The sequence below is a fragment of the Pyrus communis genome, chromosome 13 (assembly GCF_041283825.1).
Source record: "Pyrus communis isolate YQ-2024b chromosome 13, ASM4128382v1, whole genome shotgun sequence".
Lineage (NCBI taxonomy): Eukaryota > Viridiplantae > Streptophyta > Magnoliopsida > Rosales > Rosaceae > Pyrus > Pyrus communis.
In genome coordinates, this window is record NC_142577.1 from 10,383,235 (window position 1) to 10,403,106 (window position 19,872).

The window sequence follows — 19,872 nt, forward strand, 5'->3', positions numbered from 1 at the left end:
AGCATAGATGACCTAAGTGCAGTCCAATAGGCTAAATACTAATTATACAGGATACGAAAGAAAACCCTACATTAATTGGAGTCTGTTAGAACCGCTGTAGAGTCCTCGTGAGCCACCAAGAAGAACATCTAACTAGAACCTGGAGGGGCGCAAAATAGAAAACGTGAGTGGGCAAAAACAAAGTTTTTGAAAACCTTTTCACTTTTCAGAAGTAATAACCCCTCACCGTAAAACCCGTATAATTTCCCAGAAAATAATAATACATATGTATTTATAGAAATCAAGCTCGAGAGTAAAGAAAACCAGGTATATTCCATGTCACTATCTCATCAGTAAATATATAAGCTAGGTGATATAAATCAATGTAAAAGTGATAACCAGCTGGAGTCACCTAATGTGACCTGTACGGCTGAACCTATTGTTCATCAATTCAGCCGGAGTCACCTAATGTGACCTGTACGGCACTAAACCTACACATGTGTCGAAACCACCTAATGTGGTATGTACGACAGGCTGGGTGTAAATAAGTACGCTCAAGTGTTATGATCATGTGAAGGCTGTGCGATGAATCACAAGTCACCTACGAGTCAAAACCACCTAATGTGGTCTATACGACAGGCTAGCACCTGACTTGGATCCAAGTTGAGCGTACGGTGCGGGAGGTAAACAATCATGTGAAGGCTAGGCCCTGGCCTCGGGCAAAGCACTAACACCGGGGTGCAAGACAATGAGCTTTATGTGCATCAACTCATAACCAACTACCATGCAACCATACCATCAATATGTACTCACCTGAACTTACTTGGGCCTCCGTAGCATCATGCAATATTATGCAAAGCTATACTAATGCATATGCTAAAATGTAAAGCAAATACAACATGACATTTTAAATGAAATTCCATTTAAAACAGTTTATGGGAAACCCCTGTGTGTGTGTGTGTGTGTGTGTGTAGAAAACTAAAAGCCCACTCATTGGTATGTAGCAAGGTCGTAACCCCCAAGTCTCGCCTGGCTGCGCTCGTCCTCCGGAAACGTCTCACCTATATGTGAAACTATTTTAACGTTAATTTTAAGCACATAACCAAAATTGTGCAACAACTTCTCATACGTTGCTCAATTAGGATGTTTGAATATACCATCGTGGCCTACTCAACACCACGAGCATCCCTATATTTTTAGAATAATTTTCCGATGACCCATGCGCCCTCACGCACAAGCCTAGGCACGGGCACACACGCCGGCCACGCGCAGGCACATGCCTGGCACATGGATGAAATATTTAACGCCGTTAAGGAATATTTCGTTAAATAGTAGCATATACCGTTAACTTTTACCTGACGCTGTTAGTATATTCCATCAAAGTTGACGGAATATTCTCCTTCCTTATCCTATGGTTCGCTGGAATTCGGCGCTGGCCACCGTTGCGTCACCGGAAACTGGAAAATCGTAAAACTTCAATATCTTCTTCATTTTTCAACCAAATTCCACATATTTTATATCAATTTGAAACCCTTAACTACTAGAACATGATCTTACCTCTTAGAGGTCCTAAAACCAACAAAAAGTGGCCAGAAAATCCTTCGACATTCCTACTAAGTTTGCAACTCGTGGGACTGACCTATCACGACGTCCAAATCTTCCCAAAACTTGTTCCCAGGTCTCTATGGAGTAATTTTAAGATTCCCTTAAGCTTTAAAACTCCGTGAAATAACCACGATCACGACGGAGCAATAGAGCACCACGCCAGAGCTATTAGGTTCTCAGGTTCCCTTGATCTGTTCTTTGATCCAATGATACAGATGGGTTCGTGAAGTCACCAAAAACACGTTGGTGCAAAGCTCAAGCTTGATCGATGAAGTTTAGATGATGTTTGAGGGTTGAAGGCTCAGATTGTACAGACGAAAGAGAGAGTTCGAGAAGGAGGGAGTGGATGAGGGAGGTTGGCACGTGTATGTCTGTGTGTGTCCGGATTGGGCAAAAATAGAAGACTAGGGCCTTGATTGGGCCATAAGGTTTAAGGCTAGCAATTTAACTCAAAACAAACGCACAATTCTAATTGGACCCAAGAAAGTAGGAGGTATGATGAACCCAATTTTTCGTTACGCCCGACTACACGATCGTTTATTCGTAACATTTTCGTTACGAACCCAACTTGGCCCTAAATTGCGTCAACACTCTTGCGATGTCGTGTGTAATTTACTCACGTCCGCTAAAAAGATAGTTTAAAACTATAAACGTACATCCACATCACTACGACTCGAGGGTATACTCGTCCTTTCCACACATTCGAGGATAAAATATATATATTAATTAAGGACGGGTTGTCACATAGATCTCTTGAGATTTTGACGTGTGTATTTTTCATTTTTTTTCATGCAATATTCTACTTATCTAAATTAATGTATTCAACTAGGAGATCAAAAGGTTTTAAAAGAGTTTACATATCCAAGGGTATTCAATCAAGATTCTAAATGAATCCATGAAATTCCATGGGTATTCAATCAAGATTTGAAAGCGTTTCATAAAACTCCATGTGGATTCAATTACGATTTAATTTTAAAATATTTTAAAAAATTAAGAATTTGGAGGGATTTTATAGTGTATTTTAGGCTTCAGAAAATCAGACCTCTCCTTATAAGATTATGAATGAATGCACATGAAGTCTTGGAAACTTCAATAAAACTCCATCAAACTCCAGAGAAATTTTTAGTTGTGACGGGAATACGGATGGTACACCATGTGTTTTTATGCAAGTGGTGGAAAATTTTGATTTTTAAGTTATTAACCTTTAAACCCACATAACCCACCATTTATATAGGGACATGTGGTGTACCACCTCGTATGACGGTCACACTGAAACATCTCTCCAAAGTCCATGGATTAATAACTCTTTTAAATCTTCCAAAATCTCAATTGATTAGACCTATAAAGGGATGACTTTCTATCATTTGACAAAATACCAAAAAAATAAAGGTAAACCGTAAAGGCATGAAGGACCAATGATTTACGGTAAAACCTCTATGTAGTAATAATGTTAGGATCAAACCAATTTTACTATTATAGGGAGGTTATTACTTAATAGAGGTTTAGCCAAGAAAATTATTTTTTCACTTAATTACCCTTAGTAAAAGTTGTATAGAATATAAATACAAAGAACTACATTAATAGTGGAACATGTCATCTTCCAAAATGTATTTATTGAAAAATGAGCAAACATGCTTGTAAAACTAAAAACTTTTACCTCCAACAACAAGATTTCCATGTGCAGACGAATTACTACATACTTCCAAGCTCAAATACATGAGATCAAATCTTCTACATCCAAAATAGATCTGACCTCTATGTGGCTCCAATAATTTAACTAACAAATTTAAAGAAATAATAAATTAACTCTATACAATAATTTATTATCCCAAACAAATTTAGAGAAATAATTTATTCATCTTAAATTTCTATTTATGACATTACATATTTTTGAAAAACTATTGACAATTATCATTATGTGAAGGTAAGTTTTTTAATACGAGACCTTAATGAATTATAACGTAATACCTTTATTATTTAAATATAGAGTATTTCTATATATAACTAGCCCAAGTTAGGACCGAAAACTTTTTAGAATTAAGTACGAAAAAACCCTTAACCTTTTAGTGTCTTAAGTACCAAAAACCCTTCAAAATTTTAGTGTCATTCCAAATTATTCTCAACCTTTTTAAACATTCCAAGTACCCAACCTATTGAAATGTCACATTCGTTAAACTCCTATTAATTTTTCAAACATAGATTATATTCAAAACCCACCAACTGAGTATATCATGATCAACATTAATATTGGTTGCCTCAAAATCTAAATTTCAGACATAAATTATTTAATATGGAACCAATGAGAAAATGGGTATTGAATTTAATAAAAAAATGGACCGAATTTGAAATTACATCAGGAAGACAATCTCTTAACTAAAAAGAGGGTTAAGAATTCAGATTGGGTTTCAATGAACTTGTTTCTACTCATATGATTTCCTCATTTGTCGATTCTTGGCTCGTAAAGCGCTCTAGTTCTTCTTTGTGGGCGGTGAAGATGGTGGTGGCCACATCATATCAGTCCATATCGCTTCAACAACCTTCATGACCTTCTCCTTGATGTTGGCGGCTTAAGTACTTGTAGGGTGGAGTTGGTAGTTTTTGTTGGGTTTGGAGGTGATGGCCTGATGTGGGTGGTGCTGACTGCTAGTTGGTGGAGACTATGCTTCAATGATCTTCTATTGATTTTGGAGACAAAATAATCTCTAGTTAATTTAATAGATTTTTAAATGAGGCTTAACGAATGTGACATTTTCCATTAGTTGGGTACTTGCTTTGAATATTTAAAAAAATTGAAGCTAATTTAGAATGACACTAAAAGGTTGAAAAATTTTAGATACTTAATTCAACTTTTTATAAATAAGATGAGGTTCTATACAGAACATCAATCCATAGAAAGGTTTAACTGTATAATAATGGTATTCCAACTATAGACTTGATCACACTCGTACAGTTTGATAGCTTTTGTTGGTTGGTTATAACCCTAATAGATAACCGAGTTATCCAGCATTCTCTATTCTTCGGACCGCGAATATGGGTAAATTGACTTCTGGCCGTGTAAACCATATAGAAATTACCGCAAAAAGTCTTTTATCAGAATATTGAACCCAGGTAAAATATCTTTTAACTACTTAGTGCTACGATATTTCATACTACTTATAAGTGAGACATATTAAATTCAACTATTGTTTATGACGAGTTTAATACCACATTATTTTGGATGACCCATTACATGGACAAAGCCAGACCTCTCGCTCTTTATTTATAAATTTGTGGTATTCAAAAAAAAAAAAGAAAAAAAAAAAATATATATATATATACACATATTGCAAACATATTTTACCTTGTACCTATGAGCAGTTTAAAGAAATAAGTACGCATAAAACCCCAGCACGCATAAAACAGGTTTCACATGGAAACAAATCGTACAAACCGAAGGATTATTTTACCATATCGGATTGAGCACACCTTTGTCCAAAGTATAAAGGCGATAATCAAATTATTATTGGACAATTGGGACAATTGATCGCCATAAAGTTAAACTGCAGCCACTAGGACGACTCTACTACTCGGTAAATTATTTAACCCTTTATGATCTGTATCCGATTAAACACACCTTTTGAGTAAATTAATTAACCCCTTTATGATCTGTATCCGATTGAACATCCTTTGTCCGTTTGAAACCTGATAGGATTTTTAGTACATACATCAGGAAGATTAAAATCACACAAAATACTTGCAAGAGAACAAGATAATGGTAGTATAAACGGCTCAAGTAAAGTTGTTTTCATAGGGATTAAATGAATAATTTATATTTAAAACTAACTCTTAATTAATTACTTAAAACAAATTAGGAAAATGTTGATTTTTGAATTTAAAATAATTAAAATGAATTTTAAATAAAAACAATTAAATAAATCAACTAGAAAACAATTTAAAGAAAATCAATTTAATATACACTAGGGTTCCGACAAAGTTTCATGTCATGAAAACGTAACATAATATGCTCATTATAATAAAAGCAAAGACATCTCTTGCAATTAAACAACTATACTAATACTCAACTATTGATTTAAAATCTTCATATCAAAAAGTACAACACAACAAATTTCAACAACAAAATCTATGTAAATGAATTATTTTACAATATTTCTTTTCACTCAAATTATTTTTTGAAAGAACCTCAATGGTTATTTTTTGAAAGAACCTCAATGGTGCGAGAACATACTTTACTTGTCAATTTGAAAAAATACGTTAAGAATTTTAGAGGATGTAACTCTGAAAACAAAAAAACTCTTTAAAAAACATCTTGTTATAAAATTAGACTCAAAATTAAATATTAATGACATATGGCTAAAAAATTTAGGACATACCATACCAAATCTCTATCACATGCGGAAAAAAAAAAAAATCTGATGTGATAAATAATAGCACTCAAATTAAACTTTCTTATTGACAATTGTAGTAAAGACGTAAGTAGGGATCGTTCTAGGCCGGGGATTAGGAGGGATTGCTAATCTAATAAAAACTGACTCAAAGATACAAAAATATGCTTAAAAACACTTAAACAAACTCAAAGACTCTTAACTAAACCTATATGACTCAAAACAAGCTCAAAAGACTCAAAACAACACAAAACAATCAAATAGACTCAAACTAGACTCTAGGACTTAATTTGGACGAAAATAGAATTGGTTTTGACTCAAAACACTTAAAAACACAGTTTGGACAAATTCTAGCTATTTAGACACAACAAAGACAAGGGGATTGGGTTTTTGGACGAATTTAAAGTGAAAACAAATAACTTAAAGACTTAAACAAGGTTTGGACGAATTTGGGGAAAAACTATGGATGATTAGCTAGCTAGAGGATTATTTTCTACACACAATACATTTGAACACAAATTGATTTCCAGTTACTTTCTCAATAAACCATGAACCTCAACACCCCAGATTAACCGTGACATCACTAATTAACCCTCAGATTCTTCTTTAGGTATTGGATTGGATGACATCATTCGACAACCCAAAGCATTCTTCAAAAGTTCCCTACCTGACATCATAATAGAGATACAATCAAAGATCATTACGTTCAATGGAAATCATAAGTATTGACAAAGCACTTGTAACTATGACATCATGATACGCATGCTAGGAATTTACTTAATATGATTGTGAAAACAACCTTAACTACTTGTGAATATAAGTTTGTAACGATTATGTGAAACTCCCTTATATTCTAGCACCAAGTTCAAGCATGCAAATTAAGTAGGCCTCCTTAATCAACATACAAGAATAAGTTCTCAATCAAACGGTTAAGTAAATTGCATTCACAATTTATGAAATCACAATTGGAATTAATCAATTCATATCACAAATATAATCATGGCTTCAAAGCCTCCCCTAGCTAAAACGGGTTTAGCCTCTCATGTTCTCAACGAAACAAAGAAAACTTGAATTAAACATTGAAAACAAAAGATAGATTACACCTAAAAACGTTCCAACAATCCAACTTGAATGCAAAAACAGCCAAGGCTTAATTCTTCTCTTCTTCTCCCTTGCTATGCTGCGGCACAAAGGTTTAGGGGTGATTTTGGATGTGTTTCTGGGTTAGGAGTGGATTTGGGTTGGTAAGGGAGTGCAGCAAAGTAGAGGAATGGTGTATGGATGTGTGGTTGAAGGTATGATGAAGGGCAGAGCACATAATGGTATAAGGAAGGTGATGAAGGCTGCGGATTAAGGTGTATCGAAGGATGAAGGATAGCTGGTTGTGTATATGAGTGAATAAGGTTGTATATGGGTGTGGCATAGGGTTATATCTTTGAGGGAAAGGGTCTTAACTTTTATTACATGGTTTAGGAAAGAATTAGACCCCAAATCCTCAAGGAAAAAGAGACTTAAAGTCAGAATCCCAAGGGAAAAGGGAAAGAAACCCATGGCAAGGAAGAATAGGAAAGGGAATGTGTTTTAAGGTTGAAATTAGGCAAGGATTTAGAATAGAATAGGAATGTAAGGTGCGGCATTGACTAGGATTAAAAGGGAATGTGATCTTAGGACACAAAATATGGAAGAAACAATCCCCTTGCACGGCAAGGAGAGGAAAGGGTAAGGTGGGTACGACAAGGGCTAGAATGGTGCAAGGAAGGTTTAGTTTGTGTCCCAAAATGCATAAGAGACCTTCAATGTTGCTGGAACTTAGGGACATTTAGGACTAAGAAAGGTCAAACCAAAATAGGAAACCTTGGCTTAACTTTCCTACTTCTAGTAGGAAACCTTCTTTGATTAGAAATCCTTCTTTGATTTGTTGTTGTTGCTGTTGTATTTTGTTTCCATAATTCAATCATTAATTTTCCGCTTTAGCTCAGTTTACACCAACCAAAACCCTTTGGTTAAAGCTCTTCACTTTAGTATTTGTTTTGGTTTAATTGGTAGGATTTCTAGAATCAATTCAATCTTTGTGGAAACAATACTTACTACAAAATTATTTGTTCAATTCGTACATTGAGAAATGGGCAACAAGTTTATGGTCTTGCTTGACCAATTCTTCGAGATAGTTTTTTCCAATTTATACATGCGCTTGTTGCATGGACAGTTGCCTTGCAGTAGGTGATGTACTTGTTGGAAATCTGCCCTAAAGCTAATAATATGATGATACTTTATGGACATTTTACATGTTAAACTAATCAAGATTAATATAAAGGGCAAAAATTATTTTTTAAAGTCGTCTCATATAAATGTTATATGCTTAAACGATAAGTCCAAGGAATATGTAATTGGCAGAATGGGATCTAAAGAAGTTAGATTCATGAGACCATTCTCTTTCATATACATATCCTCAACATTTCTAATCATAGGATTGCCAATTGGGCATTGACAGTCCGTTAAGATCAGTACGTGCCATGTCTTCTCTTAGAGAGAGTGACTGGTCTCGTGTCATCGGTGTGATTGACACTAAGACAAGCATGTAGGTGCTCAATAGAGAATGAGTCCACTGAACGCGATCAACAAGGAGTTCTCATACTCATGTCACATGAAAACTCATGGTTGGGATAATGCAAAGTAGTCATTTGACCTAAGGCATCGTAGTTGTCTTATGATTAGGTCTTTGATCTTTGACTATATCAAAGTCACTCCATCAAAGGGTGTCCACAACATAGTTGGGATTAAGGCACTTAGCCATGGAGACAAGTGAATGCACAACAAGGGATTTCTAACCTTCAAACCGTTTAAGGGAGAATACTCTATGATATGATTAAGAATCTTTAGCCAGAGTATGAATGAGATTTAGGAATTCATTCCAAATCACATTATGAATGAGATTTAGGAATTCATTCCAAATCACATTCAAGGTAATCATATAAGTAAGAGAATCACATTGGATAGTAGACATGAATAAACTATCAAATCAAACAATGTGGTCAAGAGTATTGTATTAGAGAAAGACCATATTGCATTGTACTCCCAAACTGAATAGGTTCTCCACCTCTTCTGATTAGCTTGGGTAGCCATGACATACTGCTAGGTGTCGCTCATGGTTTGTGGAAGCCCTAAAGGTGTATAATCACTAAAGGGAGAATTTTAAAGTAAGTCGCAATTCACAATCCATTTGAAGAGTTCTAATCGCCCACTGCCTTGCTAAAATGAACCTAATGGATCATACATGTAAGGTAGAGATTAATTAATATGTTAATTAATCAAACAAATAAGTTCGAATATCAAGGCCCAATGGGCTTCGAATATCAAGGCCAATAACTCAAGTTGTATGACAACTTGAAAACACAAAGGGCATGAAAGCCCAATGAACCCACATGGCCGGCCATAGAGAGTGTGAGGGAGAATTGGTTTTAATTTCAATTATGTCACTCAATGTAAGTGGCTATAGAAAGGAAATTATAACCCATTCCCTCATAAAGGGTTTTCTAGGGAGAAAAGAGAAAAACACAAAAGGCTCTCTCTTCTCTTAGGAGGCCGGGGACCGTAGGAAGAATGGACTAGCATCCATTTCTTCCTAGGTCACTCATCTCTTCCTCAATGCTCTCCTTGGTGTGGAAACTTCGAGGTTCCCTTTCTTGGGAACTTGGAGAATCCATTCTTTCATCCATACCCAAGAAGTCATGGAGCCAAGAAGCAAAGTTCCTCCATCCACATCCATGGAGCCATGGAGCAAAAGAGACTAAGGAAAGAAGGCCCTCACATGGGTGAATATCCTTTGCTAAGCAAAGAGGTGCTTCAAGGGTATAAAAGTTTCTCAACTCTTTTCTTGAAGATTTGAGTTGAGTCTTGGTTCACCACAACTACTAGGCCTTGAATTCATGGGTAAAGTTTTATTTTTGAGTGCATGCAAGCATGATTCCGCCTTTAATTGTTAATTGCATGCATAGATGTTGCTCAAATGAACTTGTTTCACAAAATTTTCCTTCAAGTGGTATTAGAGCCTAGGTCTAGTAGTTGGTGAATCCTTTCGGGTTTTGTATTTTTATAGTTTATGATTTGAAGGCTGTAATTGTTACAAGCTTTATTCTTGTTTCTTTGAATGTAAATTTTGTTAGAAAATTTCCATCTCAAAAGTTGTAGATGTACTTCATTTAAGCATGAATTTTGGAGCTAAAATTTGGTGCCATGTTTATGGGGAAATTCGGCCAAATCCCAGGGGTCGATTTTTGGGTTGTTGTTTGTCTTGTTAAAAGTGTTTTAAAGTGACATTAGGAACCCCTAAGTACCCTAGTATGTTAACCCTCTTTTGAGGAAGTGAAAATTTGAGTTTTATTGAGTGAAAAAATTCTTGGAGCTCTTATGGGTTTTCATAGATGTTCTTCAAAGTTCTTGCTTTGTTCCTGCTGTTCATACCAAGAACAAAACGTTTGTTGTTTTGATTCAAAAAATGGTGTTTGGTTGTTTATTTGTTTTTGTTAGTGATGGATGGTATGATTTTTCAAACAACACCCATACCTTTTTTACTATTCACACCATACCAATCACTTATAATTTTCAATCACCTTTCAAACATACAAATCAACTCACACACACCATCACTACTCACCATGACCGGCTAGCCCTATAATAGGGGTACTATTAGGGCTTTTATGCAATTACATAAAGTTTTGATACTTTTGTGTATTTATACTTTGACCTAAAAGTTTACATTTTTATGTAAAGGCCCAAAATCACTAAAAGACAAGTTGTTTTGCTCCTTTAATGAAGTTTTTGTATTTGTTGAAATTTTTGGGTTCTAGTTGTAATTACATGAAGTAGTGGACTTTTGTGTTTTTACAAAATGACCTCAAAAAGTTTGTATTTTGCAATATAGACCAAAAGTTAAGGTTATTGCATTTTGGCCGAAATTAGTTGAGAACAATATAGTTTAGTCTCTTTGAATGAGAATTGGATTTTCATTTCATTTAGCTCCATTTAATCTATTCTATGGATACAAAAACCAAATGACAATGTTGCATTCAAGTTTAATTAGTTAAAGCGTTAATTAATTACGAAAGGGTGATTATGAACCTAAGCCTACGATAATTGAGCTACGTGAAAGGTCGTCTCTCAAATTTGTTTGAACCATGGGAATGTGTAGATTAGTTTTTGGTTGTAATTTGATATGATCAAATGTTGTAAAAAAACATAAGCTCTTCTTTACTTTAAAGTATTCTGATTTGATCAAATGTTGTAAAAGAGCATAAATTCTTCTTTACTTTGAAGTACTTCTCTCTTGTTTTATTTCATATGCATGAAATTGGAGTAGTTTGGTCCAACGCCCAATAAGAAGACACGCCGTAATGTGATTAAACGCGTAAGTAAAATCAATCACCATCCCTAGACCAAGATCCAATACTAGGCTCGTGTTGGTCCATCAATGAATGCAAACCTTATGTTAGTAATACCATATACTCTTGCTTTAAAAATCGTTTTACAAGCATAGTGGGAGTATCATATACTACTAAATCAATCACATGGACCAAAAGTTGTAATAGGACCAAGCGTGAGAGTGCTTTGAACACTCTTTCTTGGCCTTCCACTGTGGTAGGCTCCGATTCTTTGTGACTTATACACCGACTTCACCCTATCATGGGGGAGTACAAAGTATGTGCCTACACTCAGGAGGAGTTCTATACGCATACATGATGTTGTGAAGGTAGGCAACAAGAACGATCAACATCATATCATTGTGAGGTTGTTCTTGAACCCCTACCCGAACTTGCATGGTGTGATCCTTATATGTATATTCCCATCCCTACCTAGCGCGATGCCTTTTGGGAGCTCACTAGCTTCGGGTTCCATTGGAACTCCGAAGTTAAGCGAGAAGGGAGCTAGAGCAATCCCATGATGGGTGACCCACTGGGAAGTTGCTCGTGAGTTCCCAAAAACAAAACCGTAAGGGAATGGTAAGCCCAAAGCGGACAATATCGTGCTACGGTGGTGGATCGGGCCCAAGAAGTGATCCGCCCCGGGCCGAGATGTGACAATTTGGTATCAGAGCCTAACCCTGGCCGTGGTGTGCCGACGAGGACGTCGGGCCCCTAAGGGGGATGGATTGTGACATCCCACATCGCCAGGGGAGTGATCCTTATATGTATATTCCCATCCCTACTTAGCGCGAGGCCTTTTGGGAGCTCACTGGCTTCGGGTTCCATTGGAACTCCGAAGTTAAGCGAGAAGGGGGCTAGAGCAATCCCATGATGGGTGACCCACTGGGAAGTTGCTCGTGAGTTCCCAAAAACAAAACCATGAGGGAATGGTAAGCCCAAAGCGGACAATATCGTGCTACGGCGGTGGAACAGGCCCGAAAAGTGATCCGCCCTGGGCCGAGATGTGACAACTCTCATCATAAAAACAAATAATGACTAAAACTTTTCTTTTTTTTAACTTATATAGAATAATAATACAAAACTATATATTTAAGGGAACTGTTATTAGCACTCCAAAAATCTCATTCTACACTCCTCATAAGTGTAATTTTCTTTCTAATTATAGAAAGTTTGAAGTGCAAAATGAGATTTTTGGAGTGCGAATAACAATTCCCATATTTAATATAGAATATATTGTATATATTAATATGGCTATTGTATTTTATAATAAATCTTTTAGTAATTAAACTTTAAAATTATCAAAATAATTTTTTTCTTAACGGGTCAAAACAGGTTACTCACGTGTTACCAGCATGTATACCCGTTAAGAACCCGTTATTAATGGGTCACCCTGTCGTGTCAAAAACTGCCGGATCTACTATAGGGTATGCACCCTTGAGGACTAGTGTCGCTTACTCATGACATCAAAGGTAAAATCGTCATATTAAGGTAAAAGTCCACATGTTAATCTCCTCTTGAATGTGGTTAATCTATGTCTCTACAACGTTGACTTCAACAAGTTTCACTTGTTACCGAGTTACGTACTCACACACTCAAACGCATGACATCAACTCTAATGAATAAATCATTGCACAAAATATTTTATTTAATTTTAAATTTTTATATCTGACATTGCATATTTTTTGACTTATTGATATTTAAATGTTATGGAAGACAAATTTCTTAAGACAAGACCTTGAAAATTTATAAATCCATTACAATGTTAAGTTTATTTCTTTAAATAATTGGCCCAAGTTAGGATGAAAATATTTTCACTATGTAGAGGTTATTCCTATATAGAATATCACTATGGAATTATTTTACTGTAGACATCTCCTAGCAATTAGGATTTTTAGGGTGGTGATTGTTCATTGATGACTTGCGACGTTCTTGAACCGTTTAAGGGGTCACGGGTGGGGCAGAAATCAAAGGTAGGCTTCTCGCCAATTCGAAATCACATATCCACACTCTAGATAATAATATCCATGTCAACTTTAGGACAAAAAAAAAAGTAAAATAAATCAAAAAAGAATCAACTATTGTAAAATCGACGGTGTGTGCAGTGGAATAAATAAAACAAGACACAAAATTTACAAGGTTCCTCTACAGTCAGTGTGACTGGAGTACGTTCTGGGGGCAACGGTGGTGGTTCCATTATAATTTAGAATAATAAGAGTACAAAATAACTCTCTCTCTCTCTCTCTCTATCTATTATTCCATCTCCTCTTCCTCTCTTTTCTCTCTTCCTCTTCTTTTCTTTTTTTTTCTCTTCCTCTTCTGTGAGCCTCATTCATTTTATAAGCAAAGATAACACTATTCACATTACAAATTTTCCACAAATAAATAGTGAAAATACTGTGCATAAATAGTAACAGACTATTCATGTGGGCCATCCACATATTATTTACAACACTCCCCCTTGGATGGCCACAAGTCTTCGATTGACTCGTTAAAATCTTGATCTATTTTGGATGCTCCCCCTGATGAGTATCTCCCCCTGATTTCAAATCATTTAAGTTGATCGTTGATCATTCTGCTTCAGTCTCTTAGCAACCTGATGAGTATCTCCCCCTGATTTCAAATCATTTAGGCTGATCGTTGATCATTCTGCTTCAGTCTCTTAGCAAGAAGAGTTGCGAAAAATGTGTTTTACTTGTTGTTAACTTTACACAGGCTTGTTCTTGAACTGGATTGGAGAGCCTTCTGCTAGACTTCGTCCAAAGGTCTGAATTTACTACTTTTATCTGGAGCTGAATTTGATTCAAGGGTGGTAGACACTTGATCGTGATTGAAATTGAACCATGAGGAGCTTCATGTGACAAGTGATCTTAGGCTTTGTCGGGGATGAACTGGAACGTGTTTTGTTGTGCTTGTCTCCACATGTTTCAATGTATCATTTTCACTTGCCTTATTTGTTCCCCTTGCAGAAGTGGTATTTTCCCTTTGCAGGTTTGGCATCTTCTCTTGTAGTATTTGCCCTCTGATGCAGGAGTGGAATGCAAACCTTGCATTTGAATGGTTCTTCACTTCATGGTGACTCATCTATGCGTGGCAGCTTTAGTGTAAAAAGCCAACAACGGGCCAATTATTCTGCAGTGTTGATGACTTGAGACCCAACTCCATCAACAGTTGAAGATGAGTACTCGAGAGCAATTCTAGGTAAGCAATCAGGAAAGGTTCCAGGCAGTCCGCTCCTTACCAGAAGTTTGAGTGGAGGTTCCGACATATTGCTTTCTTTATCCTTGTCTTTGCAGGTAAGAACAAGGACAAAGGAAAAGACAGGGAGATTGCATGATATGAGATACTCTTACTCTCGTCCTTGATGATATGAGATAATCTTGCTCTGGTGTGACTGGTTTTGAAGAGGTATTCTCGGAGAGGAAGAAAACTGAGTATCTAGAGATGCTTTGTTGAAGATGCATTCTTGGAGATGAGGAAGAGTTAGGTATTCTTGCAAGTCTGCCTTGTTATGGAGAATGAAGGTCGACATATATAGAGATTTTTCACTAGCAAGTAATGGTGTTGTCCTTTACTCTTGTCAGCAACTGTAGTGTAATTAGAACAGTAAGATTTACGCGTTTTCAACTTTGTCAGAGATCTTGACAAAGTTGCACGCGATATCCGAAAAAGCTGAGATTGCGTCTGAAAAATGCCAACGAACTTTATTCAGGAAAATCTGGCTTTTGAAATTCGAAGAGCGATGCCTCTTTGATCTCTGAACAAGTGGCTCTGTTGCCTCTTCTTTTATAGAGACATCAATTGTGTTCAAGAGTATGCTCAGAAAGTTGTTGTCCGTAGAAATTTTCCACTTCTTACACTTCTGAGATTTTATTTGACCTCATTTTTCCTTCATCATTTCTGAAAATGGCTTGCCCATCTAACATTTGCTTAGATTTAAGTCTTACGAGTGATACAGACGAGCAGCGTCAAGATAATATATGGCGCCTGTCCTTCTTATCTAATGGCCCTCTTACAGTTGGGGACTCTATGAGAAGAATAACATAACCGCTACTGTGGTGGCTAGGAATCTTCTCACTCCAAAGGATAACAGAATCCTTTTAAAATGGTATGATGAGTCAGCCGTTCAAGACTCATTGGCTCTTAGTGTTCAATGTGTGGGCTCTGTATCCAATATGGGCCAACGCCTACTTATTCGAACTCACCAAGTTGAATCATTGATGGCTGAGATGGCAAGTCTTAAACAAGAGATCAGAGGGCTCAAGCACAAGAATAGAGTGTTACATGTGCTTGCAAATAATTACTCGACGAGCATGAAAAGAAAGCTTGACTAGCTTCAAGAATCCGAAAATCGGATTCAAAATGATTACCAAAGGTTTGTTGCTAGATTCCGAAGGCAACTGATGCCTTCCCCTTCTGGTGTTTTGCCAAGTACTGGGGTGCCACATGATCAATCTCCAGTGCCTCCCCCTTCTGGGGTACTGCTGAGTACTGAGACTTCACATGAGCAACCTTTGTGAAGGCTTCCTCCTGTTTGTTTATTTTAACTCATGTGTATGCACATATCTATAATTTCTCAGAGATATTAATATATAAGCTTTATTTCATTCAATGTATTGTGCCAAATACAATAAAGCATATACTTCACTAAGATGTGGTACTTCTGGACCAAATATCAATTTATCTTTACCTATATGAAGATAAATGATCATTCTTAATGTCGACATCATTTGAGTATTTAACTCATAATCTTAAATCCATATGATTTTTTAGTATCATAAACATCATGGATAAGATTCGTGTTGGTAGATTGTTCGATTTGTAGTTCGAGACAATATCTCTCTCAACACTTTATAATCTTTCTGGACTCTTTAGGAGTCCCAATTTAATATCATCAACTCTTGCAAGAGATTTTAGTATGTTGTAACAATATCATAATGAAAGTACTTACTAAGGCAATTTATATCATCCATTGGTATTGAGTACATATTTTATGCTTTACCTTTTCAGGGCTTTCTTCAAGCAATATGAATCCTTCAGGGATTTTCTACACTTCATGACACATTTTCCTTTGGAATTTATACAGAGCAATTTGCTCCCATATATTCTTAAGGGATTTACTTATGGAGATATGATGTGGGCAACATACAACCTTTCGTATATAATTCTCCATTCATATGAATTCCTTTACAACCTTGTGTCATATCATGTGAGTGTATTTCACGGTATTACAAATGCCCATATGTAATCTTCTAGGTTCAACATCTTTTGACTATTTGTATTGTATTCAAGTATATAGGTCTATTTTTCCACGTTCTTACAAAATTGTAATGGAATTGCCTTTCTCCATTTTTGGCCAATAATTTTGTTGACAGAAAAAAGAACGGGACTCAATATCAACACAGCTCATTGATGACTTTAGTAGCTACTTATAAAAACCAAAATTACCATTGGTTATCATTAATCTATGATCCCATATTCTCATGTGCATACGCATGAATAAAAGCTTTTCATTTCTTTGGATATCCATTGCCTCTTCAAGAGCATTACATTATCTCTTCCAAGATAGTCATAGTTTAGAGAATACAGATCATAATCTCTTCTAGAGCGTTATAGAGCTTGGATTTTAATCTCCACTACAGGAGTTGAGTCATTGGAACCTATATGTCTATCATGCTTCATGCATGAGACATCAACATTCTCATGTCCGCGGATTGTCCTTTCTAGGACGTGTATCCATGCAACGACTGTCATGCTTCCAGCATGTTGTAGTTATGCGTCGGGAATGCAATAGTTCAGTAGTGTCATATTCTTCTTCTTTTGAAGGACTGAACCTTTTGAGTTTGAGGGTCTGCCATGCTTCAGGCATGCAATAGATAAATCATTTGCTCCCACATTATTTTGTCTAACAGGGACATCAATTCTTGTAGGCATATTTGCAGCAAGTATATGTGATTTCATCACTTTCATGGTATCATTCAATTATTCTTACTTCATTTTCTCATTGATCAGTTCGTGAATCAAAATAAGACAAATTCTATTCGTTCTTCTAGAACGGTCATTCTCGTCATTCTTCTGGAATGATATTTTCTCATCGTTCTTCTGGAACGAAGTTATTTTCTCCCCCCAACGGTGGGAAAATTGTCTTGTCAAAATGATAGTCTGCAAACCATGCGGTAAACATATCCCCAATCAAGGGTTTTAAATATTGAATGATAGATGATGAATCAAATCCAACATAAATTTCCAATTTGTGTTGATGCCTCATTTTAATATATTGTGGTAGTGCAATAGGCACATGGATAACACAATCAAACTCATAAATGTATAATGTTTGGTTGGTTCTCAAACACGAGTTGTATTGAGAAGTATTGATGTTGGAGATAGGTCCCAACCAAACTAATAATGCATCATGACATGTCACCATGTAGAAAACTTGACGATTTTGTTTTCATGAGTAGAGCGTGGGTAATCAATTTTATCCGCTTAACAAATATTTCTGCTAAACCATTTTGAGTATGGATATAAGGAACTTCTGGTCCTTATTTAATAGACTGTAGACTGAGACTCTTATGGCTTTTATTACAATTAAGTTGAGACACTATGGCACTTCAAACTTACGGTACTCATCAAGGAACTTTATGTCCTGATTTTGAGGATCAAGGGACTTCATGCCCGATCTTTTTGTATGATGAAACTTCAAGTCCAATCATTTTTATATGATGAGGATCAGGAAACTACAGGTTCTGATCTGGTAAAGGAACTTCAGGTCTTGTATATACTCATCGTAACAAAAGAAGTACAATAAATAAATTAAAGCAATAGGTACTAATTCCAACCATAGTAAATAAATTGCTTTTAAGTAAATAAAGTTTGTGACAAGGGCGTTAATTCAACACCTTTCACATAAATCAAAACTTAAAGCAGTAGGCGGTAAAACCGTCCATGGTAAATAAATTGCTTTAAAGTAAATAAAACGTGTGAAAGTATTTTAAGCCAACACCATTCACATAAATAAATATATATTTTTCCTTCTTTCTTTTCAGATGATGTAACAACATCCAAAAATCTTTACCCCTTTTTTTTATTATTATTATTTTTTCTTATTCATTCACATGGTGCAACAATCCAAAAAAACTTTGTTTTTTTTTATCTTGGTTGGTGTCTAACGCACCATCATTTTTCCTTTTATTTTATTATTTTGTCTTATGCTTTTTCAAAATGTGCTGATGCATCATTCCATTGCTTTTGCCCCTTTTTCTTTCTGCAAAAACCCACAGACTATTACTTTTTCCATGGGAGAGGCCAGATAAGGAATATCATTTCCCACCCCCGTGTTTTCTTCAATTTTCCTTGCATGGTCCAGAGAATATGGCATCGTGAAGCAAGCACTTCCATACAAGAACATAGATGACATCGGGGTTGATGAAGGTATAAGAGAGGGTGGCCTATGTGGAGTCAGTCCTGCCATCATCATCTCAGACAACCGAGTATTCATGGGAGTTCTCAAGATCCGTCGAAAACAACGCGATCTGGGTTTCCAAGTCTGATGAGATTCTTCTGGATCTCTGGAAACTAGTTGTCAGGTACAAGTTTTCTTATCTTGTGATGACTGCAAGTCGTTGTTAATTTCAATTCTCACCGGAATTCAGTGGAGCGCTTCTGGCGCGGTGGGAGAGACGAAAAATGGACATACCTTTTATTCTGAGAGATTTTAGTTGACGGAGGTGAGAGGTAGATAGTGCTTCATCGGATTTATGGTGTTGTGCTTTCCACTGACACAAGAGTTTCTCGTGCTGATAACATGTTGTAAATTCGACAGTATGTGCAGTGGAATAAATAAAAGAAGACAAAAAATTTACGAGGTTCCTCTACAGTCAGTGTGACTGGAGTACGTCCTCGAGGCAGCGGTGGTGCTTCCATTATAATTTAGAATAATAAGAGTACAAAATAACTCTCTCTCTATTATCCCCTCTCCTCTTCCTCTCTTTTCTCTCTTCCTCTTCTTCTCTTTTTTTTCTCTTCCTCTTATGTGAGCCTCATTCGTTTTATAAGCAAAGATAACACTACGAACTTTACAAATTTTCCACAAATAAATAGTGAAAATACTGTGCATAAATAGTAACAGACTATTCATATGGGCCATCCACATATTATTCACAACATCAACAAACATAAATTCACAGAAATTTAAAAAGAAAAAAGGTGTCTGAAAATCAGTTCTGAATGAAAATTGGAATGTACCTCTAGATTTGGCCTCTAAGCAACGTGGTGGATAATCTATATATGTTGCCTATTCACTTTTTTATTTTTTATTTTTTGTCAAACCAATAGATTTTGTTATATTAGATATTAGATTAGTCACCGACAAAATTTAAACCCACGCCGACATGCAAGGGCTCAACACATTTCCACCACTGTGGTAAAAGGCCACTTGCTGCCTATTCGTTTCATGAGTGCTTGTTCCATGTAAGGTTTGGGTCCTGCGA